The 25265-nt window shown below is 35.7% G+C and overlaps 1 protein-coding gene across 4 annotated transcripts in view; it reads left to right on the top strand.

Annotated features, from left to right (window-relative positions):
- Window positions 1-25265, top strand: part of KCNJ3 (potassium inwardly rectifying channel subfamily J member 3) — a 143881-nt gene that overhangs the window by 67639 nt on the left and 50977 nt on the right. The window contains exon 3 of one of the 4 annotated variants that reach the window (XR_011502817.1): window positions 5667-5772. The exons of the other annotated variants lie outside the window; for them this stretch is intronic. The gene's annotated coding sequence lies outside the window, so the exon portion shown is untranslated. The remainder of the gene's footprint in view (window positions 1-5666; window positions 5773-25265) is intronic. 4 annotated transcript variants of the gene reach the window in all.

Below are 25265 nucleotides of genomic sequence, written 5' to 3' on the forward strand. Positions count from 1 at the left end.
TTTTCAGTAGTAAATTCAAGCGTTTTAAAAGACTTTTTCAATAAGGTGATTATATCTTCACACTTGTGTTATTACTAGTTCTGGAAAAGTTCTACAATGATAACATTAAATTTTAAAATGAGTTTCGCACCTTAACCTAGGAGACAAGTAGTCGTTTGTAGGAAATTCAGCAATCTGCAATTCTCAGTATTAAGCATATTTACAAAAGCTGTATAATAAACTTTCTTTTGCTTTCTCATGCACTCTTCTTTGTTCATATCTTTGCGTTTCACTGTTCTCTCAACAATTCTCTTTGAAATTCCAGATATTGTGCACCAAACTAATTTGTTAAGCATTTATCACTGAGACTTCTCGGAAAGATGAGTAGTGTTCATGTTGGTGGACATCTTCCTACGCCTAAATTCTGTTCCAGCACAGCTCTTAGAAACTGGAAGCGACATATTTGACAGATTGCAGGATCAGAGAAATAGGATTTTTCTTGCCTTCTTTTTTCTTTTTCTCTTTCTTTCTTGCCTACAGTGTTTTATAGATGTATTACTGGATAGTATCTTGATCATTTTGTGCCATTGCTAATTAGATGATTTCTCATTTAAGCACATTATTTTCTGTTTATTTTACTCATTCCACTGCTGATTATTTTAAAAACATTGTTTTTGTTGTTGTTTTGGAGTATTTGGGAGGTAGTGAATTAGAGATTGGTTAGCAATCATAAGGGGCCATGGAGATCCTCTAACTTTCATTAACTGGTTTATCAGAAGCATTTTTGTTATTCCCTCCACTAGTCTCTGGATAACAGCTCTCTTAGAGCAAAATACTGAAACCATCATTTTGAAGGTGCCAACACAATTTGATATGTGATAAATTTGTAATAGTTAAAATATTAAATTTTCTTTCATAAACAGTAAGTCTCAAGAAGATAATTTTAAGAACTATTTATTAAAAGTAATTTGTTCAGAAGATGAAAAAATATATACTAGTGATGCTATCCCCCACAAAAAATAGGGCTTTTCAATAAATGATATTGGGACAAGTAAACAGTAATCTGGAAAAGAAGACAAATTCAGATCCGTACCTCACATACATGAAATAAATTGCAAACATATCAAATATTCAAATATAAAAAATGAAAGTACTAGATAAAAATATTGAGGAGTTACTTTATAGACATGAAATAGTTCTGCGAAAAATGAACTTGATGGCTGTGAGAAGGAATCTAAAGGGTGGGATAGCTGAAAAGATAGAGGTGAGGGGGCATGGTAGGACCGACCCAACCACGGGAGTTGAGAGGTAGTGTATTCCAAAGGGTAGAACCCATTATACCTTGAGCCAGTTATCAAGCTGTTGTTCTCCATTGGAGCTGCTATCAGCTGTGTCCAAAATGGTTACAATGTTTTGAGAGTGCAACAGAAAAGGAACAAACACTGTTCAAGAGGCCAGTGGGCAATGTTGTTGACAGACGGCGAGACCATAGCCTTATATTGAGGTCAGGGGTTGGACTCCTCTAATCCTTAGAGGAGAATTAACACTAACAAAGTGGACTCCGAGAGTTACTAGATACGGGGCTTGGAGCACAACATTAGTGGTAGCTTCACACAAAGGGTAACTTGTCACTAAGTATCAGAGTCATATACTAGTTTGAATTTCTCTTGCTGATGTTTGGGATTAATTAGAGAAACCACTGGGGTCGTGGACGTTTAGCCTCACGTGTGTTGGAAACAGATGCAGAGATGGAAATGAAACAAGATCTGGTGTTGAGACGCTGAAAATATATAAATCGATACTGAGAAAGATGACTGGTTTTGAGTGAGGCCATAAGGCAACATTGACATTAACCAATTGTCTATAGTGAAAATTTGAATTCGGGGAGAAATCTAAACAGAGATAATTTTTTTTTTAATAGTTTGCAAAGATGCAGAATGTTTCTGTATTTTGTATACTGAATAATATACTCAGTGGATCAATCTCATTCCCCGATTCCCTCTCTTTACATTTATTTTCTCCCTGGGATAGCACATTGAAAAAAAGAGAGAGAGCAAGAGACAAAAGCTGAGAATGACTATGGCTGACAGTTTCTTATCTCATTTTTTTAATTTGTTGTATACTGCTGGAATAAAGAAAATTCTAATGTTCAATTTGTGGATATTAAAAAAATGCATCACGGAATTTGGAATGATTGAAACCTAAGTAATATAAAATCTACGTTAATAGTTGGTTTCATTCCTGAAATGTGATTTTTGACAGTACGATGCTGCATGGTCATCTTAACCTTTTACTTTCTTTGTTACTTTCCCTTCATTGGTGGGAAAGAAAATGTACTTTAGCAAGTAAATAATTTGTCTAAAATATTTGATCAATTTTAAACATTAACTAAGAAAATCAGAGCAATCTGAAAGCTGAGAATCATTCTGAGTTATTATCCATAAACCTCTGCTTCCAGAGGCCATTTCTTGTAAGCCTGGTCAGAAATGGTGTTGACAATCTTTTCTATTCTTCCTGCCTTTACCAATCTCAGTGTCTCAAAAGTTCAGAAAGTTGTAACAATTCAGGCTGTGCAGTTAACCAAGTATGATGAAATATTTTCTTAAAAATACTTTTACTAACTCAATATTGTGTTAAAATAATATTTCCCAGTTTAAATTTACCTTATTATCATTCTGTGAAAATCACTGGAATATTTAGTGCCTTATGATGTATAATCCATCAGTCTTTAGGACGTGGGGTGGCAATTTCCAGTGAATAGGTTGGGATAAAGCAGTTAAGTGAGTTAAGCATGGGACCTAAAAAGAGATCCTCCATTAAGAGTTATCACATTTTGGGTTAAGTTTGCGCGCTCTGCTTCGGCATCCTGGGGTTCACTGTTTCGGATCCCAGGCATGGACCTACACACCGCTTATCAAACCATGCTGTGGCAGGCATCCCACATATAAAGTAGAGGAAGATGGGCATGCATATTAGCTCAAAGCTAATCTTCCTCAAAAAACTATAAAAGGTTATCACATTTAATATGAGGAAAATAGCATTTTAACTATTGAAAATAACTTTTAATTTATATTCATTGCTTTAATTATTGCAATACATTTAGTCTTTGCTTTTAATATATAAACACCTCTTTGAATGGTTTATTGTATTTCCCCTAAGCATGACACCATGGGATTGCTTTCTTTTTGATAACTGCTGAGATTAGCACCAAAATATGATTGTTAAGTGTGTGAGGGGTGGTTGTCAAATCTGGCATTTCTTTGGGCCATGGACTATTTTGCTAGGTGGTTGGGTTAAATGTGATTCTGAAAATAGGAATTTGGGGGTAGTTTAAGTGCAGCTTTGGGAATTTAGGTATCTAGAGTTTGGGGAGAGATTTTATGATCCAGAAGTGAACTTCACCTTTGGATTACTCTTCAATTTTGAGCAGATCTATCCATGGTGCTGCCAATGTGGGAGACTTTCTCTCCAACATTTTAGTGTTATTTTAAAATTCAATCTATCCCTTTTTTAGTTTCAAATTTTTCCTTTTTGCCCTTTTAGAAGTTTGAAGGGTTATTAAACTGATCGAACGTCTAATATTCATACTTGAGAGCATGTCTTAGTAAGTAAATTATGCCTGCTAAACACATTTGTGTAGTCATTATGAGATGTTACATTATTTATTTAATACTCAGTCAGAGAATGAGTTTTTAGATACAAATTCATTAGTCTTCAGCTATTTTTATACTTTCTATACAACTATTAATACTACAAATGCATATTTGCTCAAGTGTTTTTCTTTAATTCTATCCTTTCCTAAGAGTCCATGTTTCCATTTATGACATCCCAGTGAGCTGAAAAAAAGTCATCAAATGTAGTGTTGACATACTAAGTTGTCCAAGGATGGATATTCATCTCGTACTTTATTGTTTGAAAAACTTAGTATTAACGTAATATTTTAATCACTTCCAAGTAGACTGGCTATCATTTGCCAATCGTAATTTGCCTCCAGCACATAATTTTTGAAATGACACAGATCCTCAAAATGAAAAAACTCACTGGTCCAGGACAAATGCTTTAAAGGAAATTTTATCGAGTAGAACTAGTTCCCTCAAATAGAAATAAACTTCCATGCCATCAAACTCTGCTTCATTTCATTTCCAAGACCAGTTTAACAGCACTTAGGTAAAAGAAGGTTACACTTATTTGCTACCTCTTGATCACTTGCATTGCTTCGGTGTTTTAATGTAGTGATTTATGGTCAGATGGGTAAATTTAACATTTTACAGCAAATATTTATATACATTGCAATATTTATTAGACTCTGGTAATACAAATATCTAAGGTATGGTAGTTGATTGGCTTGGCATTTTATATTCAGAGCTGACTGGTGTTATAATTTCTTGCAACATTTTTGGCTTATTTTAATTAGGATTTAATTATTTAATTATAGGATTAATAATTAGGATTTAATTCTTTAAATTAATCATTATAAGAAAAATATTTACTTTTTAGAGCAGTAATGTGTTTTCATTGGTTCAAAGACCAACTGTAGTACTAAAGGGGAGAAAGTATTTTGATCAAATGGTTAAATCAGGTGAGAACACTATTATTAACGGTTGATGGAAAACAAGCACTCCACTTAAAACCAGTTTTATAAGTAGTATGTGGAAGCGATTCTGTAATATACGGGAAAACATAGAATTCTGAACATGTTAGAGAAGGGGAAAAGGCAAATGCGGAGTTATTTTTTTTAAAGCATGATTAGCCTTTTCGGATGTCGCTTATTTTTAGCTTTTGCAATGACCATGTAATTAATTGGGTGCTTTTTTATTTATTAAATTCAGAGAACTCGATGCAGTTATTCCTCTATTTTTAACCTCTCTTACTGAATTTTGTTTTTGCTAACTGTTGTTTCTTTCAAGATAAAAGAATTGCCTTCTTCATAATATTTATTGAATATCACAGAAAATTGTATATCTTTCCAGGTGGGTAAAATTTTAAAAATCATTTCAAAACAGCTTGGTCAATTTCTTTCACTCCTTCGGAACTAGTCTTTTGCAGAAGGGTTTTTGCTGAACCACTCATCTATGTTATTTATAACATATTCCTGTATCACAGTGCTGTTTGCTTAGCAGAATCGAATATCTATCTTTTTCTATGTTGGATGTTTTCTGAATATATAAATATCTTTATTTTTTTCTTTCCTAAATGTCACAGACTGCTAAAATGTAAAAGATTGAGTTTACAACACATTTTATGAGATAAGTAAACATCCAAAACAATCAAATAATACTATTTCATTAAATATACTAATTAGAACACATTTTTTATAAATGTCATTATGTAACACAGCATTCATTTTAGAATCAAGGGAATTCAGTGTATGTCCCTTTGGAATTTTACAGAGCTGCTCTACTAAACACTTGGACATAAGTAATTGCATAGACCATTAAAAGGACAAGACCTTAGACCAGGACAACCTTGGCAGATGGAAAAGAGCAAGGAGGGAGGGAGAGAACAGAGGTTAGGTAGACTCGACTTGTCCAGGAGGCAGGCAAAAAGTCCTTCCAAAATAGTGAGGTTGCTTTTTTCTTATTTTATTTGGGTGTTCATCGTAGCATCTGTATTTTTCAGAGCATGAGCATTTTTAAAAGGACTTCAGGAGAAGGGCTTCTCACTGCTTCTGCTCTTTCCCCCTCAAGGTTCCCTTTCGCACTCTCCCTATCTGCCTAGAAGTTTGGCAAATAGTTGAGGAAGGAGCTTGAACAAAAGAAGCCGTTCACTATTGGTCATGATAAAGACCCACAGGTACACATAATATATTGGTATACATATTAATGAATTAATTTATAAACTATTTAATTAAATTTAGTGCATTTGACGCTGAAGATTTCAGCAATTTCATGGTAATTTTGAAACAACAGTATTTAGTCAAACAGGTCCTTTCCATTCTTGAAATTTTCACATACCTAATATAGAAAGCATTCTTTCAATTACATGATCATATCTCTGCAATGTGATTCAGTAAGAACAGATAAATGCTTTAAAACTTATTCTTGATTGTATTGAATTAATATCTTAGTCCCACTGAAGGAAAGATATATATCTACCATGTCAGTAAAAAAAAGATTACTATGATTAAATGATAATAATCCCAAGAAAAGATGACAGTACTAAGCATTTTGCAGTGTTCCAGAAGATTATTGAAATTTTATCTTTTGTCTTATGTTTTCATGTTTCTTAGCAATTTATTGGCAATAAAAATAGAAAAAACCTCCACATTAAAAAAATAATTTCAGCAAAGTGGAATTATGTTCTGGTGTTCTATTTTAAAATGACATCACACATACCAATCACTCAGTTTCTAAATGTTCCAAAGAATTTCTGCCAGTCTCGTCACCCAATTTTCAGATACACACACACACACACAAGTCATCAAATTGGAAAGTTGTGGTTGAGACATGAGTTAAATTTGTCTGACAGATCAAAATAATAAATCCAGCCTGAAAACATCTCTTCATACATAATACACATAAATAGAAAGGTTTTGTGTAAGTAGGGTCTTTTCAATCAGTTTTCATTAACAATATGTGGATTGAAGTGCAATAGGTCTGGTTATTTTCCTATGACTACATCATATTTCTGGACATTGTGAATGTGTGTGTTTGTGTGTGTGCGTGCATGTGTGTATGTGTCAAATTTAAGCAAATATTCTTTAAAATCTTCCTTTTTTAGTGAACATCACGTGTGTTTCTTGGTTTAGCCAGGTTGACTTTGTCTTCTGTCAAAAATTACTGACCCAGTGCAAGCCGTACAACCATCAACAGTCCTTTGAAATTCATAACTATCATCCCTCTGTTCTGTCGCTTTGAAAAATTCTATTTACCTTTTGTTTCTATTTCACTTTTTTCCCTCTTCTATTCCCTGCCAAGGACCTGATGCATTTTTATAGCTCTGCGTGGTGTAGGGTATTGGAAAGTGGCAATATTGTTAGTTGAATCAGTAACCCGCCCTTCCCTCACTCCTACTGTTTGGTATATTCTGTTTAAATATATGGGACTTGAGGAGTGTTTTCACTTTTTAAATATGTTTTCTTTCTAAATGCATTCCTCACTAATGCTGTTTCAAAGGATTAAAAGATGTTTTATATAAACTTGCTGAATTTTTCAACTGTAGCTACTCTGAGACAATTTTCCCAATTTAATTTACAGTCTAAGTTGACAAAAGAAAACTGAAGGGAGAAAGGGGATTGGCTTTCGGATAACGTGTAGGAAATAAAGCAGCAACATAAAGCCGGAGCTTTAGTAACAAAGAACCAAAACTAACTCAATGGGCCACTTCATTCATAAACTCTGTTCCCTGCATGCCAATTAGCAGATATTCCCTAGTTTGTTCATTGATTTATTCTCTCTTCATTATTCTTCACAAAGAAGAGGAATAACCAGAAATCATAAGATACCAGGCGTGATACCTGTAAAATTGTGTTGTCTGCTAAATCTTTATTAAAGAACCTTTATGTCTGCCTATACAATTTGATTACTTAAACACTAAAGATTTCTTTACAATTTTCACAACCAAGGGCTTATTTTGTAATTTTCACTGGTGGAACTTATATTGTGAAGAAAATAAATTTCAAAAAATATACTTAGTAATAATGCATCTTTTTTCGTTAAATAAGTTAGTGATCACTCACAGCTTTGACTAGTATACTGTTACCAAGATTACCGTATGGAACTGAGATACTTAAAGGGCAAAACAAAACAAGAAATCAAGTTGTCCTTTGAGACTTTTTCAAGAGTAAATGACAGATTTCTATTTGGTAATTTTTGTCTCGTAGACCGAAGTCTAAGACTAGGAAATGTTTTCTGCAGTATGATTCAGAGAGTGTTGTTTTTGATGATTTAAAACATTGGGCATCTTTTAGTATTTTAGCCTATTACGTTAGAGAGGGATTTATCATAAAGTTAGATATGGATAGGTTTCCCTTCAGACAATTAAGTGCTGTGTAGACAATATCATAGCTTTAGGAACGGAGAAAATTTTATTTCCTTATTATCATTGATTTACTTCATCATCATAATATGTATACATAGGCCTCTTTTGGAGAGCAATAATCTTCCTATGTTTTTGAGATTGGGGATATTCTCCCTTCTCTTCTTTTCCTGTGGCAAGAGAGAAGTTCATGACAAAAATCTCTTTTTCTTAGGTTCATGAGGAAGTAGAAAAGCTTACAATTTAAGGGCTTATGCTGAGTCATTGGAGAAGGCTAAAGCTTTTTGACCTTACAAAGGGTAACACTCTAAATTTTAGTTTCTTCCTCTGTGAAATAGAGATGATAACATGCTTCTCAGTGAGTTGTCATAAGGATGAAATACATGTAAATCCCATAGTAGCATGTTTGGCAAATAGTAGATACCTAATAAAACACAGCATGACTTCTTCTAATGAAAGAAAAATTATTACTAATTCATTAATGAGTTATTCTATTCTTATGTGGGTCAGGGAAATCCCCAGTGTGTTGACCATTCATGACATTGTATGTTTTCAGGATTGATTGAATGCAGAATGATTTGAGAAGTTTAACTATGTTGGTTTGGAGTGAGTTACTTCAGGCCTGGAAGTAGTTTCTGCAGACCTTTGGCAACAGAATTATTGATAAAAATAGACCACACTGGATGATGCTTAGGTACCTGAAGATGCTCAAGATACTTGCTTCTCTAGCATGGGAGCTCCCACTAACAACCCAATGGACTTAAGTACTCGGTGACTTTTCTGGCCACTTCTTAGAGCTGATATCGTGAGTGTGACATTTGAATAATGCACTGCTTAGGCTATCTCCCACATTCTCCAAATTTGCTCTCAAAACTCGAACTGCCAAAGAGTTTGACTCTTCTGAGTGACCTTCTAGTTTAGGATTATGATGAAGTGTTGGAATTTTATTTTCTATGTTTTCAAAATATGCCTCAGTACTATTGTCTTGTGAGGAAAAGTGAGTTTTCCTGTGATATTAATACTAAGAAATTAGCATAATAAAATTTAAAATTCTATATAAAATAACATACTATATGTAATATATAATAATATATGGTATATAATAATAATAAAAGAATAACTTTTACTTATCAAATATTCACTAAGTGCCATTAAATTCCAGGAACATGTTGAATAGATTCAAGTATGATGATTGTATAGTTCTTGTTCCTGAGGGGATCAAATCCCAGTCAGAGAGAAAGAGATAGGAGATAGGAGAGAGAAGAGAGAAGAGAGGAGGGGGTGGGTGTGTGTGTGTGTGAGAGAGAGAGGGATGTGAGAACACATATTCAAGAGTAATGTGATAAACTCACTAAGAGAGTAGTATATCATATTCTGTAAGGGAATACAGAGAAGGAAGTGCCCTACCTTAGAAAGGTCAGGAAAGAATTTCCTCATGAGGAAATATTTCAACTGGATTATGAAAAGGAGTTTTTGCGGCACACAAAGGAGTGATTTTATCAAAGGGTTAGAAAAAGGCACAAAGGCAGGAGACAGCCTGGCACATTCTGGATACAATAAACATTTCAGTGTGGGAGAAATATGTGCGTGTGTGTGTGCGTGCACGTATGTGTACATGTTGTAAGAGAGCTTTGTGTGTTTCAGGTGATATGACTGCTGGATACTGAGAAAGCTGCCTTTCTCAAATGACCTCATTGTTCCTGTAGGTGATGGAAAACCATGCAACAATTTTAATCAAAGGGGACATAATAAGATTAACGTCGTAGAAATTGACTGTCCTCAGTGTGAAGGATGTTAGAAGAGAATGACTAGTTATAGTGAATAGTAATCACACAGACAAAACAATGGATGGGGTTCAGATCAAGGCAAAAGCAGTGGGGACAGAACAGAGGAAGCTGATTATTAGTGAAGTGGGTTAGCTGGAATCAGAGGGGGCAGGCCCAGTGAAGGTCATCTGAGTTCCAGCTTGCACGGTCTCTCAAGTATGGGGTGCAGGAAGTTTGTGGTTGTGATGTTCTTGTTTTATACATATGTATTATACATATATGTTATACCTGTATATGATACACATATATTTAGAAACGATCCCTCAGGCTTTCTTTTTGAGCAGTAGGATGGGTATGAATAATTTCTAAATAGCAATGATGCTTGTGGTAGGCAGAGTAATGGCCTCCCAAAAGATGTTCATGTACTATCCCCAGATATCTAATTATGTTATGCAACATGGTAAAGGGGAAATAAAGTACTAGATAGAATTAAGATTGCTAATGAGCTGATCCAAAATTAAGCAGAGTATCCTGAATTATCTGGGCGGGCCCGGGGTAATCACAGAGGTCCTTAAATGTGGAGGAGAAAAGCAGAGATGTCAGCATCAGAGAGATGAGAAGTGAGAAAGACTCAACTCGCCATTGCTGGCTTTGAAGACAGAAGGGGGCCATGAGCCGAGGGACTAAGGCAATCTTTAACAGGTGGAAAAGTCAAGGAAACGGATTTTCCCCTGGAGCCTCCAGAAAGGAATGCAGCCCTACCAACACCTTGATTTTAACCCAGTGAGACCCATTTCCAGTTTCCGATTTTCAAAACTTTAAAATAATAAATTTGTCTTAAACTACTAAATTTGTGGTAATTTGTTACAGTGGCACTAAGAAATTAATTCACCCCTGGAACATGAATGACTCTTATGGCTGTAACTTTTTCTGCCATCTCGTGCTCAATTATTTACATGAAGATTACAAGTGACACATTAGTATCACAACATCATCCATAACCATTCCAAAGAAGCCTGAGCTTTGAATTTTCATCTTTTGTTGTTAGAAAAAACAGTGTCGGAAAGAAAACAAGAAGTGGCACACAGTGAAACAAAGATACAGATGCACGAATTAGCCACGGGGAGTCTGTTTAGAAATTTCTACTTAAGTAATACGTGTTTGAATTACTGAAATGATAGTGGAATTCAATGGCATGTTAAGATCTTAGCTTCTAATTGGCTTACTTCTTGGCTGCTAATGATACAGTAAGATAAAAATAGATCTTACAGGGAGAAAATCAACATCTGGATACTTCCTACTTGCTTGAAGTGTTTAATAATTTATTTACTGTAGCTATATCTAATGCATATACAGTTTAATGATATAAATGTTGAGTACCTCTCCTACTATACCTACCTTACACTTAGAGCTCAATAGAGACTTAATGAATTCAATTGCTTTTATTCAGTGTTTTCAGTAGGTCAGGCTAACAAATGAACTGGTCTGTGCTGCTGGACAGAATGTTCAGTCGCTTTGAGTGCCTAGAAATGTTCTGAACTGGGTGCACTATTCTTTGTGCCTCTTAAGCTGTTCTTGTGATTGTTTGGCCTGCTGGTGTTATTGAAGTAAGTAAAATTATTATTTTATTTGTGGTATTTTATTCGTGGCTTCCTCTTGTTCATGTGGGTAGTAATTATTGGAAAGTGTTATCTGATGAGCTCATTTTTGCTTGGGAAGAACTATGGAGCCAGAATACCTGGTTAAATGTGGTTCTGCTGCCATGTAATTCTGGGCTTATTTCTTATCTTTTCTATGCCTCAGTTTCCTTGCATGTAAAATAGAGATAATAGTGATGCCTATCTTATAAGGATGTTGAAAGGATTAAATGAGTCAATCTATTTAAGATACTCAAAACAGTGATTAGATTATAATAGGTGCTAAATAAATGCTAGCTTTATAATTATTTACCTTACAAGTGATTGAAAATAGGTGAAACATACATTTTGAACTGTTATGAAACATGGCATGCATATTCATATTCCTAAAAATTTCACACACACATGCGCACAGGTTTTCACCTGCAGCATGCATTTTATAGATCATAAAATGGAGGCAAAATATCGTGATAAAATATCTAGTGATAAAACTGTGTTGCCAACTGCTTGTCTGATGTCATGCATGAGAACTGATAAAGTGTTCACTTGCAAGCTGCCTCAGTGAAAAGATTTGGAAGAGAGATGGGGTTTCTTCTCAGTATTCTATTCAGATCAAACCACAGAGAATCCCATCTTTATTTTATTTACTCTCTCTGTTGACCTGGGGGTGTAAAGATAGCACACGTGAATAAGTGCTAAAATTAGATTACTTCACACGAAATTTCATATTTCCTTTGAATGAAGAGCTCTGCATTTAAATCATGAAAGAGTACTTTCAGTATGTTTTGGAGAAGAAACACTCAGAGGCAAAGTTGGAGCAATAAAAAGTGACTTGGATCTTAATAGTGTTGGAATAGTCAAGGGTATTAAAAGATCTGTACCTGCGACCTGCAGTAGATTTAGCATGATTCAGAGTTTTCTTTGTTGCGCTTTAGTAATGTTCACAGATCTATTCCTTGTTGGTTGGATTCTTTGTTTCACTGAGAATGAGACAGAGGCAAGGAAACATAGGGAGATAGTTTCCCATGGGGTAGTAAGGGAACACTCCTTAGTATTTGTGTTTTCTGCCACCACTAACATCCTGGATTAACCACAAAATTGGAATATTTCCATGTTTTATTTATTTTTTTAATTTATGGAAGATACTATGACAAAATCACTGTTTTTGGTGACTTATAAATATTAACTTGTTAAATCCGCATAAAAACTCTATGAAGTAAGCCTTATAATTGTCCCCATAGGGAAGAGAAGACAGGCACAAAAAGGGTAAATAACTTGCCCAAGATCTCAAAGCTACGAAGTGGTGGGGTCAGATTTGAACCCAGATAACTGTATACTATATCTTTCTGAACTACAAGAGACAATGTTTCTTCTCTATAAAAGAAAGTCACTGGTACCTATTTCCATTATTCTATTTAAAAAAAAAAAAAGATCAGTTTAAATTCTACATGTGCTGCAGCCTTAAAATGTATTTGGATTACTGCTATTTGATGGGATTAAATGAGAAAACAATTTCTCAAACACATAATGAAATTCAACATTGATTCATGAGAGATTGATGAAAGAGTATGGTATTATTTGCATTTTATAAACTTTAAATAACAATATAACTTTTAAATTTTTCTTGCTGGGAGATAAAACTTGAGGTTTATAATATACCTCATTTAGATTTGAAGGAAATGCTTTAATGATATATCAATAATTGTGGAAAGAGTAAATTTGGTTTTCCAATTGGTATTGTTACCAAGGATTTTCAAACCGTTTAATATTTAAAAGTTCTCATTTATCACAGAAATATTATTTATGACCATTTCAAAACTGGACAAACTTTAAATTTAGCTTATCTATCTGAGCTAAAAAGCTATTGCCGTTATAGAAAAGCGAAAAACCCTTGAGCGGAAAGTGGAGACGACTTTTGTAATAAAGATTCAGGTTAGCCAAAGAGAGTAACTGAGCCAAAATGGAAGATAAAGTTCCTAAAAGACAAAGTGGTGTTTAAAACTCTGTAAGCTAAATAGTTAAGAATGTTCCCCAGTTGTGCTGCCTGGGTTTGTGTCCTAGATCTGCGGCTTTGGCCAAGTTACTTACTTCTCTGAGTCTGTATCCCAGTTGATAAAATGAGCACAGTAATCGTAGCCACCTTGTAGAATCATAAGAATTAAAGTATTTAGAATAGTGCCCACAACATACCATGTATGTTGTGGCATACATGAAACATACAGGCAGAGGAGGAAGAAGAGGAGGAGAGCTTTACTGGCTAGTGATCCAAATGTGCTAAATAGTAGCTAAGACAGGGCAACAGTATGTAAGTGAAATATTACTCCAGATGTAGCTGCTGACAACTGTTCTCTCGTAGAGAATATATGCTGACTAAATAAAACATATAATTTCATGTAAGCGGTAAAGACGTGCAATAAAATCATTGCATCAGTTTGCTCAGGCTGCCATAACAAAATGCCACAAACTGGGTAGCTTAAATAGGTGGGATTTATTTTCCAACACTTGCAGAGACTGGAAGTCCAAGATCAAGGTGTCAGTGGGTTTTAGTTTCTTCTGAGGTATTTCTCGTTGGCTTGCAGGTGGCTGCCTTCTCACTGTGTCCTCACATAGTGTTTCCTCTCTCTGGGCTCATCCCTGGTGTCTCTCTGTGTGTCTAAATTTCCTCTTCACATAAGGACATCAGTCAGATTGAATTAGGGACCACCCTAACGGCCTCATTTTAACTTCATTACTTATTTAAAGTCCTTATCTCCATATATAGTCATACTCTGAGGTACTGGGGGTTAGGACTTTAACGTAAGCATCATGGGAGAACACAATTCAGAACCTAACAGTCATATTTGAGTCAATCTAAGACCAGTGACCATGTCTGGACCAATTGTGAAATGTCATCATCTCTTTTTAGTGTCTCAGTCTTGAAATTGATGGTTATCTGTCTTTCAGGATTACCTGTTGTGATATGAGCATCGTCTCCTAAGGAAATGAATTGATTATAATATAATTACTGTGCTCACTCAGACTGAAGCTATTTTAAAGGGTTCCAGATCTGATGGAAACTTTTGAAAGACAGTTTTGACTCCATAGATTTAGAACTGAAATGAGCCTCAGAAAATTCAGTGTTCTGTCTGTTTTTACCTCAATTAATTTTTGATGAAGTTTTTCTCCCCTCACTTTGAGAACTGAGGGGAGAAAGTCATAAAAATTTCCCTCCATAGACCCCTGGGAACTAAGGGGATATTGAATTCAAGCCAGGCATTTCCTGAAAAATTTATAAATATTTCACTCATTTCTGAGGCATTAGACAATGGATATGAGAAATGTTTTTTAGGATCAATTGCATTATCCAGCAAAGCTATAGAATTAACCATTAGTTATTGGAAATCATTTATGAGAGGAATGAAATGTCATTCCCCGTGTTGCTTTCAGTCAGTCAAACTATTTCGTAATGCTTGATGCTATTATATTTTGTACCACTGAGATGCAGATGTATATATATATATAGAGAGAGAGAGATATGCAGATCTACATATATTCAAGACTCCTCCGTTATTTATTACCTCTAGTCAAAACAAAACAAATCAAAACATTTTCTGATGACATCAGGATTGCTGTGCATCATTGATAAAAGTATTATCATAAAAAGAATTTAATTTTAGTCAACTGAAAAAAACACCATGGTATATCAGAGAATAATGTTCATGTTTCAGAGGAAGCAGAAGATTTAACAGTTATGTTTGCAAATGTAAACCAGAGAATATAAATTTGTTATTTTTGAATTTAGTTTACTATATGACTTAGAGGAATCTTGAGACATCAAGTGGGAACATGCTGGTAATGGATGATATTGGTTGACTTTTTCTGTTGAAATCTTCCCAAAAGTGTTTTTTACTGCCACTAGAAAGAATACGTCAATTTCAGTTAAAAAGTATAATGAGATGAAAAAGATTTCTTTTTATGGTTGGAGAATGAAGGAAAACAATTTTTTTGTATTGTGATTTGGAATTAAGGTTCCACTTCATTCTGCTTGTATTTTCTATACTGTCAAGTATTATTAAGATTACATTGTCTTCCTCTCATTGTTGTTCCAGTTCCACCATTCACGAATGATGCTTTCTCCTAGGATTGTTTCTAAACAGTTGATTTTCAGTAATTTTTTTTTCTTTTTTGCCCTTTTCACTCTCTTTTTGCATAAAGACTTTGGTAAAATTTCAACGTATCTTTAAGTAGCTACTTTGTACCAAGGATTGACTCAACCCTGTGTGCTCTTCCCTCCCTGTTCCTTCTCCCTTCTCCACAACAGCAACCATTGGGTGCTTGTGTGAAACTCTAGAGCACTAGGAAAGAAGTATGAATGTGACTGCAAGTATCACAAGGGTGTTTATTTACCACTTCTTATTCTTTAAGTTTTCTCAAACTTTCTCAAGTACAATTCTCATAATAAGTAGAAGTGAACAGATGGAAAAGCCGTATCTAGGTGGATTTAGATGTAGATAAGTGTGGCGCAGCTTACCAACTATTCAACCTGTACTGCTCAGTTTCCTTGAATCTACCTTGTGCCCTTCTGCATTCATGTACTTTTGTCATGATTTTCTCTCTAAATGGAACACAACTTCTTCCATCTCTGCCTTTTGAAAAGCTATACATCCTTTGATAGTCATCTCAAGTATTCCAACTACGATTCCCTGGTGCTTTCCAACTAAATGACATTCAGTACTTTTTTATGACAATAATCTTACCCTTCCTTGTAATATAATCCAACGTAACTTGTGCTAATTGGCCCAAAACTTCTTAAGTAGAGGGAAGAGTGTTCAAGAAGAGACCTGGGCATTCATCCACACCCATTTCTTCCGTTTGGAAATTTAAGGAACGGAGGGGCTGATATCGCCAAAAAAGTGCATGAAAAATGAGATGAGAAGAGGTGCTTAGGCAGATCCTTGAAGGTAACTAATATTTAAGATACAGAAAAGGAGGCCAATAAGAGAAAGTAAGAAGTATACACGTAGCACATATCTATATTCTTTACTGATGTATAAAGTAAATATAATCAACATGAGTATAGTTCACCCAAAATGTGCACCTGGCAAAATGGGAACATTGAGAAGATATAATAATAATAATAAGCAAAAATTATTGCAAATTATTGTATCCAGTGGCTTTTTGGTAGATAGGAGTTGCTTAAATATAAACTCATGAGCTCAGCAGGTGGCCCTGGTGTATACCACAGACTGCTGGTATTCTAGAATTTGCATTGAGGTGTGGTACTGCTACAATTGAGAAAAATGACAGTCTTCTTATTTTGCAGAAGAAACATCTCACTGGATAGAGTTTTCTTGTGTCTAAATGGATGTTTTGTCATTTTGTCTTATTCATTTGATAGTTACTACTGTTTGTCTCCTAGCAAAAGTAGTCTTTTAAATAAATACTGATGGGAAAATCTGAGATGGGTAGTAATATTTATTGTAGCGTGTGTTTTGTATGGTCACACATCCTATTTTTTAAATATTGATTTCAAATATATTTATGTTTTCTGCTATTAATATTGCTGTAGTTTTATGATGAATGAAAAAATATCAGTATGTGGGTTCAAGGTGTTTTTTCAACTCAAGTGAGAGAACAACTATCTAGTCAGACATATTTGAAAGGATAATTTTCCAGAAGTGAGGTAACATGGTGCATGAAAATTGAGGAAATTCTGGAGAAAAAAATGTTACTCAAAATTTGCCGCGGTGTGGATTTGAGAGTTCTAAACAAAATTGTGTTTTCTGCTCTTAACTCAGAGTTATTTGGATTCTCACTCTGAAGTTTAGTTTTAGGGTTTGAGAAACCTTTAGGAGATGGTCAGTAATGTGGTAATATGAATGTAACTTTTGCTATTATTTGTTGCTGTGTTATATTGATTTCATAACCTTTAATTTGATGAAGGCTCAGAGATTTGGTAGCTGATATTTTTCTTAGCTGTATAATATTGCAAGAAAAAAAAGCACAAGGATATTTGAGTATTAGATTTCCTTCTAACCAACAAGCCCAGAACTTACCATGTACCTAGGGCCTAATAGTAATCAGACTAAGCTTAAAGTGAAGAAGATAGTGGCCACTGGGGAAATTAAACCCACCATCTCTTTGAATTTACTTTGTTTGTTGGAATATCATGGGGCTTTTATGTGATGAAAATGCTAAGGATATTTACTTTATCTCGGAATCTGAATTGTGTAAGTTTGCTTTATGGAAGGTTTTATTAGGAACTAGAGGAACAAAGAGAGCTCAGAAACTAGAGTCATTTTCTTTGGAAAATACTAGCTGACATGTTATGCTCTTAATAAACTCGACAGAATAGGTATTGTAGGAGTCCACTCTGCCTACTGAGATAGTGCATTCAAAAGTGCCTTGAAATACACAAAGCACCATTCAAAAGTTAGATGTTGTTAGTTTTTTAAATGTAAACTCTTCCTGGCAAGACTAGGAGGTAGCCACAGAAGATACAGAGATAAATTAATTTCCTCTGTATTATGTCTTCAGTGTTATAGATGTGTATTTTCACCAACGTATTCCATAATTGTCATCTAGAATCTAAAATCTTTCTTGACTTTCTGTCCAGAAATGTGTAATTTTGATACTAAAGTGCCTAAATAGGAAAGTCTTTGCATATTCAAACATGAATAAGTAGATAGAAGAAAGTTCAAAGAAGGTATGATCGAGAGAATAAGGATTTGCAACAGAGACATTTGGAACAAATTGGATTACAAAATGAACACTAATGTGAGCAGGGTTCTCTAATAAGAATGTTATTAATAATACAGTCACGTGCCACATTAAGACGTTTCAGTCAATGACAGTCTGCGTATATGACAGTGATCCCATAAGATTAGTACCATATGGCCTACGTGTGTAGTAGGCTATACCATCTAGGTTTGTGTAAGTACACTCTATGTTGTTTGCACAGCAATGAAATCGCCAAAGGATGCATTTCTCAGAATGTATCCCTGTCATTAAGCGATGCATGACTGTACTTTATAATGTTTGAGAAATTCAGAGAAATCAAGTTTTATCAAGTCCTAGAAATAACAAGCAGCTGTTTTATTGCATTTAGGAAAAGAAGAAGACAACTGATCTGATAAGTTTCATAAGTACAGCTCTCACTGGGGGCATGACTTTGATGACAGATAGACAGATATCAGATACTATTTTAGCAGAAGGCCAAAAATAGCACAACTTTCAACGTTGACCAAATTTTTCAAAGGAATAACAGAGAACTAAAAAGATATCCTAGAATATCTATTTTGCCATCACAGGTAATGCAGTCACGTGTAGAACAAACTTTAACTTTAGTAAATCTTACTCTGACAACCAAATTACTAGGGAAAGAGAGCAGCCGATACCAAACATCTCTTGTACCCTCTTCTGACACTTGTGATGATTTCCTAATTATATTGTTGCATGAACTTCAATTATCTCCTCCACTTGCTTTCATTACTCCTCTTACATACTCCTTCTGAATCTGACACTCTCAAATTACTCTGAGGTTTCCCAAATGAATGATTAATAAGGTACAATGATAGGTATACTAATGTTTAACTATATTGCTTTGCTTTCATTACTCACTGTAGTTTTGTTCTAAGGTTAATGCTTTGAAAAAAGTTGCCCCTCCCTTCATAATAATCAAACAGGTTAATAAAGGTTATCATAAAATGTAAGAGATTCCTTATTTTTGATAGCTATGATTTTGGGTTATTTTGGGGTGAATTTCCAATTAGAAGGCATATGTTTTCAAATCCATGTACTTCCAGTGGGTGTGAGGATCCTAGGAGGGAAGCTATATGGAATGTACAGCGGGAGTTGAGTGGGTATCCTGAGGGGTCTGCCAGAGAGATTTTGTCCTTTCTACCAAGAAATAGGGTGGTGGGATAACCCCAGCAAGGGGAGACGGTGATCCTTGAACTCAGAAAAGAAAGAGATTATTAGTATTTGGATTTCAACAGCTTTAGTTAAATAAGACTTGATATTATCCTCACATTCCTCCTCCTCTCCTCTGATCTACTGAGCCAGAAGATGTTTGGTCACAGAGGCTAGCAAGAGGAGGTGGGGCCTAGGGGAGGAGGTGGGGCTTAGAGAAGGGGCAGGGCTTAGAGAAGGAGATGGGGCAGAACACAGGGAAGAATCAGAAAAGATGATAAGTCCCACCCTCACTATTGGCTTTTGGAATTTGTCGGTCATGCCTGAGCAGGGAAAGTATTGAAATTTTAGTTGGTTAAGATCAATGTTTTAGTAGCTTAAAATACATACTATAGGAGCCATCCCTGTGGCCTAGTAGTTAAGTTCGGCACACTCGTCAGTGACCCAGGTTCAGTTCCCCAGAGCGGACTTACACCACTCATTGGTGGCCATGATGTGGTGGTGACCCATATACAACATAAAGGGAGATTGGCACAGATGTTAGCTTAGGGCGAATCTCAAACAGAAAGAGGAAGGTTGGCAGAGAATGTTAGCTCAGGGTGAATCTTCCTCAGCAAAATAATAATAATAATAATAATAATAATAATATAAAAACTGCTTGTTAATTTCTGAAAGTGGTTTAAATCTAAAGGATTTGGTCAAAAGTTGCCCAGGGAAGAGGAGACTAATTTTGGAAGGCTATGTTAAAAAAATAAAGTTTTTTAATTCCTTATTTAACCCTTCTGAGTCCAGCTGTTCTGCACGCTGATTAAACATTCTTTACCTCCTTTAATTCTTATAAGATAAATTCTATTATTATTACCATTTTAAGGAATGTGAGTCCAAGAGAGATTACAAAACCTGTCTGAGCTCACACAGCTAATGACTGGCTAAGCCGGATTTTGAAACTAGACTCTGACCAAGAAATATGCCCTTTTAACCAATACAGACAGGTGTCAGAACTGGTAAAATAGGAAGGTAAAGAAGCTTGACTGTGGAGAGCAGATACTGGCAGGTGGTATAGAAGCTCTGAGGTAGATAAAAGGCAAGAGAGTTAAAGCAAGGGGTTGAGAAGGAGGGCATCAAAGCAGAGACAGGCACACAGGCACAAGGCCCATTTTCTTACAGCCAAGGATGGTGATTCAAGCAGAAAAGACCTCAGATCCAAGGGTTAATCAGCAAAATGCCCAATAGAATGTGGCATTCTATTCGTGGTAGTGGCCAGCAGAATTCATTTATTCCTGCAAGAAAAAGATATTAAACCCCTATTATGGGCCAGGTTCTGTATTAGGTCCTGAGATTACATTAGTCTGAAAAGCAAATGAAGGCCCCCATCCTCATGCAGCTTCTTCAAAAGGCAAAGTAGACGCAGAAGTGGTACTTTGTTCAACTGTTTTATTTTTTATTTTTTAATTGCAGTAATAATGGATTATAACATTATATAGCTTTCAGATGTACATCGTGTGTATTTCGAATTCTGTGTAGATTACATCATGTTCACCACCCAAAAGCTAATTATAGTCCATCACCTCACATGTGAGCCTAATCACCCCTTTTGCCCTCCCCCCACCTTCGCCTATGGTAACCACCAATCCAATCTCCATTGCTATGTGTGTGTTTGTCGTTGTTTTTATCTTCTACTTATGAGTGAGATCATACAGTATTTGACTTTCTCCCTCTGACTAATTTCACTCAGCATAATACCCTCAAGGTCCATCCATGTTGTCACAAATGGCCAGATTTCATCATTTCTTATGGCTGAGTAGTATGCCATCGTGTATAAATACCACATCTTCCTTATCCATTTGTCCTTTGATGGGCATCTAGGTTGCTTCCAAGTCTTGGCTATTGTGTATAATGCTGCAATGAACATAGGGGTGCAAGTATCTTTATGCCTTTGTGTTTTCAAGTTCTTTGGATAAATACCCAGCAGTGGGATAGCTGGATCATATGGTAGATCTATCCTTAATTTTCTGAGGATACTCCATACTGCTTTCCATAGTGGCTGCACCAGTTTGCACTCCCACCAGCAGCATACAAGGGTTCCCTTCTCTCCACATCCTCTCCAACACTTATTGTTTCCTGACTTGTTAATTATAGCCATTCTGACCGGAGTGAGGTGACAACTGTTTTTGTATTTCTAGTGATGAGCATAGGACTTCCCAGCCTTGGGTACATACAAAATAGTTTTCAGATCTGCTTCCAGGCAGTCCACCAAGGTCCACCTGTGCTCCCTCATTTCTTGCAGTTTGCCAAAATGGCAAGGCCCTGGTAAGTCCTTTACCTACGCCCCTTCTCAGGACTTTTTATGCAACAGGTGATTCTGAAAATGAGGCAGTGCATCCCAGGAATGTATCATTTAGTCCTCAGCTATACTTGGTCTCCCTTGGGGCAGAAGAGTAGCTTGTTTACTGCCTGCTGTAAAAGTAGCTAATTCTCTAAGCTCAGGGCGTCTCTCTGGTGGCACACCCCACTGCACTTGCAAGCTCCACATAGACATTCGATCGCCCTGTGGGATTTGGGGCTCAGGAGACCAGCACAGCTGTGCTGACACTTCTGCTTCTGACTTTGCTGTGAGTCATAAAGTTCATTGCCCCTGATCCGGGAGTCCTGGGTCTTCTGTGATAGTCCCTGGAGCTGTGGCAGGCTAACTTATTAGCCCATATAGTTATTTCAATGTGAATTCCCCTGCTTCTAGCTCTCCTTCTCATAATCACACTTATTTACATAGGGTAAAATTTGAAAAAATCCTATTAAGAGCAATGCAGACTTTTTCCAAATCAGTCAATATTGTATTGGCCTGGAGAATCATTCTTATTTTGATCATCGTCAAGGGCAAAGGCAGAGATTTTTGTGGCCTCACAGAATGACTGTCTTTCTTTCTTTCTTTCTCTTTTAGTTATTTGTGTGTTTATACAGCCATGACTATTCTACCTAAAAATATTAACTTAGTTTATCACGCTGTCAACCAACCTCAACCCATTGGAGTGGAAAAATGTCTCCTGAACACGGTCGTCTTTCATGATTATAAACAAAGATCACAGAGGTGGGAAGAAGATGAAGGAAATCTTTACCACAAACTCCCAGCATAAATTTGTGGAAGGGAATTAAAAATAAAACCATTTTATTTAAAATGAAAATGTAGAGTTGTACAAAATACAGCATTGCAAATGTCTTCTTTTCTGTTTTTTTTTTTTTTTCTTTTTCTTCTCCTCCAAGCCCCCCAGTACATAGTTGTATATTCTAGTTGTAGGTCCCTCTGGTTGTGCTATGTGGGACGCCACTTCAGCATGGCCTGATGAGCAGTGCCATGTCTGAGCCCAGGATCCGAACCGATGAAACCCCGGGCCACCGAAGCAGAGCGTGCGAACTTCACCACGTGGCCACGGGGCCAGCTGGAAAGGCTTCTTAAATGGCCAGTTTTATGGGAACAGAATAAATTCAGGCACCAGGCTGATTCAAGATCTTTTTCCCTCAGAACATAGTCTAATTTCTAAGGATTTATATCATGGTGCTTGAAAGTAAAAGACTTATTTCTTGGGGAAATAAGTGAGTTAATGAAAAATGCAAGTGCGCGTCATAAGAATTATCTTATATTGGTAGTTTGCACTGCATTTTCCCTCTCTTTGAGGTGGCCCAATGCCTGCAATTTACTTTTCACCACCTTTCTTTGCTTACTGGAAAATATCCACTGATGACTTTGAATCATTTTGAATCATCAAAGGCGACTGCATAAACTCAATCAGGATTGTGCCTTCTAGGCACATGCTTATCAATTTATGATGAAAGCTGGAAACTGCAAGCATATATCTGAGCAGATGAAACTGAGAAACACTGCAGTGTTTGAGTACTCTACCTTTTAATGTCATTTTAAAAATATGATTTTCAGGGCTATACTATACCACAAAAATTCAGAAAAATATAAGTGTTTGACTTTACCTTCGCTATGTGGTCTTCAATCCTTTTTTATATTCCTTACACACATAAAGTTTTCTAAAGTGATTTCAATAAACAATCTGTAGTTTAAAACCTTGTAACAGATATCTTCTGAATGAGAGCCTTACATCCTATAATATTTATCATCTTAAGCCTCTAAAATTTTAGGTTTGCCAAGTATTGGCTACTAGAAGATTCTTTTAAATACACACACACACACACACACACACACACACACACAGAAGGAAGCTGGGCTGGGATGTAAGTTTGCAGAGACTGGGGACCCATGTTTAATATATATGTCTGTAAGCTCAGCAACTAGTACATGGGCCCTGGCACTTAATAAATATTTGTTGGTTGAATGAGTAAACGAGTGAATAGTACTTGAAGAAATGGCTATCGATTGAATATAGGTAATTGGATTTAATGCCTCTAGGCACTCATATTGCAGATTCTGAGCCCAAACATTATGGTAATTCTTTTTTTTTTTGCCCTGAAGCAAATGCCTTGCTATTTTCGGGGACTGTAATGTGCTCGCTTGCAGCAGTATAAGTGGAGGTGTCTGGAAACTCCTCAAAGCCAACCTATGAGGAAAATTGGGTGTTGCTGAATTGGGAGCTGACATTTCAAATCTGACTGAAAGAATCAGATTAATATATTCTATAATTTTATATCTTGGGATATTGAGTAAGAATTTCTGTTGCTTTATTGATAGGAAGCTGTTGTTCAGATAGAGTTGTTTTTTCAGATGGGAAATAATATATCTTTTGTTGTCCTTTCTCTTTGATATTTTTATTTCCTGTAAGAGAACTGATTTTACTTCAAAAACTTTTGTTCTTATTCAGTATTTCATTTCAATGTTCTTTAAAACATATCTGCCAAGAAAAATAATTCACCTTCTTGCAAAATGTTAACATTTTCAATTTTAAGTAAAAGCTACCTTGCCAACAGTGTTATTTCAAAACGTTTGATTTGTCATGATATGTTCAGTCTATTTTTAAGGTTCTCCAAATTGAATTTTGAAGTTGGTGCTTGTTCCAAGTTAAAGCAGTGCGCAATATGTTGCAGTATGACTGAGTGGAGGAGAGAGAGATCCAGGAATAAATATATCTAGAAGAGCCCTCACAACAAAATTCTCTCTTTTCGTTTCCCCAGCAAAGGAGATGAACCTGCCAAATGGCATCTTGCCCTCAAAGTCATAATGAATCTCATTTATGAACAAGTGTGATCATTACTTTTGATAAATATTTCCATTTATGTGAAGCACTAAACACTTTTGAATAATAAGTGAATCATGTGACTTCACATTCTTTTCAATCAAAGGTAATTTAGTGCCTAGTTCTTTTGATATAAGCGTGTACATGATGCTCAGGGCGTAGTAGGTATTCAATAAATATAAGTGAGCAATGAAGTATTGAATCCATAAAAGGTTGTCCAGTACTTTCCCTATCAAAGAACAATTGCATTGTACTGTCTTCTTTCCTAATCCCCAAACTATATGCCAGACATGGTGTAATGGGATGTAAAAATAAGTAGTAAACAATGTTGCAGCCATCAAGAAACTCATAGTGAGTGACAGATGCAGATCTGTAATACTACGGGGGAGATGTTACACTGGGCACTGAGGAAGCTTCCTCAAGGAAGGCTAACTTCTTAGTAACATTTGTAAGTATCTTGGAATAGTTTGATTGAAACTGTTATTTTGAAGGATCTACTTTTTGAACAATCATACTTCCCTTTTGTCATCTCTGTGAAAGCTTTATTTTAAGTTCAGCAAACGAGCATGTGTTGTTGAACAGCAACATGCATGTCCCTTGTCACAAATCAGTGCTCTTCAGTAAATGACTTTGATTGATATCATGAATCTTTACTAGATTATATTCAGATTTATAATCTTAAAAAAAAAATGTTGGTTTCATCTATGCAGAAGCTGTTTTAATTTTAATTTTTTTCTTCTTATATTCTGTCTAAGAATACATATTCTGTTGACTCTCTTGTTCCTTCTTTAAATGGGCTTGTATACAATTGTGATATAATTCCC

This window comes from Equus asinus, chromosome 4, assembly GCF_041296235.1.
Source record: "Equus asinus isolate D_3611 breed Donkey chromosome 4, EquAss-T2T_v2, whole genome shotgun sequence".
In the NCBI taxonomy this organism is placed as follows: domain Eukaryota; kingdom Metazoa; phylum Chordata; class Mammalia; order Perissodactyla; family Equidae; genus Equus; species Equus asinus.